Source organism: Abramis brama (assembly GCF_963993115.1).
Source record: "Abramis brama genome assembly, chromosome: 7".
Taxonomy (NCBI): domain Eukaryota; kingdom Metazoa; phylum Chordata; class Actinopteri; order Cypriniformes; family Leuciscidae; genus Abramis; species Abramis brama.
In genome coordinates this window covers 34984612-34987364 of record NC_139969.1, presented here as the reverse complement: position 1 = coordinate 34987364, position 2753 = coordinate 34984612, and positions in this window count along the sequence as shown.

The following is a 2753-nucleotide window of genomic DNA, read 5'->3' as shown; positions in this document are numbered from 1 at the left end:
ATTATCTTTGTTAGGTTTGGGAATTAAGAGTGATTTCATAGTGGGAGAAAGATTATCTTTTGAGATACAATCTAAATAAGATTTATAGAGCATTTCCCTGATATCACTCCAAAAGAAAGATAAAATCTCCACGGTTATCCCATCTATTCCAGGTAATTTCCCCTTAGACATCTGTCGAACTGCCAAGTCTAGTTCCTCAATTCTTAGCTCATCTTCCATAAGTTGTTTAAAGTTATCATCCATTGTCTTTTTAAACCCCTGAATCTTATTTAAGAAAAAACAACAATCTTCTTTAGAAAAAAGGGATTTATACAATGTCACGATGTGGGTTTTGTGTCCTGTCAGGTTCTATGGTTCCCTGTCTTGTCTATTAGTTATCCCAGGTGTTTCTGATTTACCACGCCCCCTTGTTATCTTGTCTAGCTCGTTTGTCCCTGATTATTTAAACCCTGTGTTTCAGCCTTGTCTTTGTGAGTTCTTGTATGTCTTACAGTTTGCTGTAGCACGTTAATGTTGGTTGTTCCTGGCTGCATTTGGATCCTGCCTCATCTCTGCCTCAACTGCACCTCGTTACAGAAGAACTCACCACATTGTGATCCAGCAGCCATGCCTTTCTGGAGTCCAGATGTCCAGATTCTCTGTCAAGAGAATCGCATCATAGAAGAGTACGTTGCGGACTTCGTTGAACTGGCACATCTCGCACAAATGAGCACAGAGTGCTTGATGATCTTCTTCCGCGGGGGATTATCGGAACCACTCCGGTCTCTGATCCCCGACCCTGATCTTCACGGTAATTTGGAGCAGTATATTGACATTGTCCTGCAACTGAGTGGTTCAGCTTTTACTGTGGGTAAGGTGGACGAGGAGCCCCGCGACTTCACAGTATTCGCCACAGTATTCCTTTCTGCCAAGACTGCCAGTCCCGAGCCTGCACCGTCGGCCCCGTCCAGTCCCGAGCCTGCACCGCCTGTCCCGTCCAGTCCAGAGCCCTCATCGCTGGTCCCGACCGACCCAGTACCTTCAGAGTTTCACGTCAGCCCTTCCGAGCCAGAGCTTCACGTCAGTCCTGCCGAGCCAGAACTTCACGTCAGTCCTGCCGAGCCAGAACTTCACGTCAGTCCTGCCGAGCCAGAGCTTCACGTCAGTCCTGCCGAGCCAGAGCTTCACGTCAGTCCTGCCGAGCCAGAGCTTCACGTCAGTCCTGCCGAGCCAGAGCTTCACGTCAGTCCTGCCGAGCCAGAGCTTCACGTCAGTCCTGCCGAGCCAGAGCTTCACGTCAGTCCTGCCGAGCCAGAGCTTCACGTCAGTCCTGCCGAGCCAGAGCTTCACGTCAGTCCTGCTGAGCCAGAGCTTCACGTCAGTCCTGCCGAGCCAGAGCTTCACGTCACGTCTGCCGAGCCAGAGACTGTTCACGTCACGTCTGCCGAGCCAGAGACTGTTCACGTCACGTCTGCCGAGCCAGAGACTGTTCACGTCACGTCTGCCGAGCCAGTGTCTCCGGACAAGATGGCCGCCGCCACGCCTGAACCTGAGCCCTCAGCAGAGATGGCCGCCGCCACGCCTGAACTTGAGCCCTCAGCAGAGATGGTCGCTGCCGCCGCCATGGCTGAACCTGAGCCCTCAGCAAAGATGGCCACTGCCACGTTGTCTGTTCCTGTCCCTGAGCCAGTTCCTGCTCCTGTGCCTGAGCAAGTGTCTGTGCCTGAGCCGGTGCCTGCTCCTGAGCCGGTGTCTGTTCCAGCCTATGACCCCGTAGCTGCCCCCAAGAAAATTTTTTGGGGGGGCAGTAGGTCCCGCAATGAGACCATGGAGGCCGCACCGCCATGGTCTCCTGAACTGCCGCCGTGGCCGCCCGAAGGGTCGTCTCCGCCGTGGCCGCCCGAAGGGTCTTCTCCGCCGTGGCCGCCCGAAGGGTCTTCTCCACCGTGGCCGCCCGAAGGGTCTTCTCCACCGTGGCCGCCCGAAGGGTCTTCTCCGCCGTGGCCACCCGAAGGGTCCTCTCCACCGTGGCCGACCAAAGGGTCTTCTCCGCCGTGGCCGCCCGAAGGGTCTTCTCCACATCATCTCTGCCTCAACCGCACCGTTACATACAAATTACTATAAAAAGCTTTGATTTTTTTTTTTTTTTACTTCTTCTTGATTTTAAACAATAACAACATTGATATTTACTTCCGAATGTTTTTCTTCGTCTGTCTTTGTTTTTCCAGACTAAAAAAAAGATTTTTTTTTCCCCTTCTTCGATCCAACGAGCCCTTGAACGAATAAATGCTCCCTTGGCCTTTTCCAGATATATATTTTCGAGATTGTTTAATTCAGTCTGCTCTTCCAGTGTCAAATCATCTTTACAGCACAGCATATTAATGTGACTAATGATGTCCCTTTGTCTTATCTTTTTAAGTGTTGATGATTGCTTACTTGTCCTAATACCTATCTGACTTTGAACTTGAACCATTCCCATTTCCAATTCACCTGCTTCTCAGTTGTTGAACTACGTTACAAAACTCAGTATCTTCCAAAAGGGTATTGTTAAATTTCCATATGGAGTTTGTTATTCTCTCTTCCACCCGGAGAAAGTGTCCAAAATATTACACAATGATCAGTCAGGGGTGATTCTGAGATTTCACATCTATTTACCTCATTAACTAGATTGTCTGAGATTAACCAATAATCCAATCTTGAGCACTGGCCTTTATTAGATGAGTTAAACCAGGTAAATTGTTTTCTGGTTGGGTTTTTCATTCTCCAATAATCTA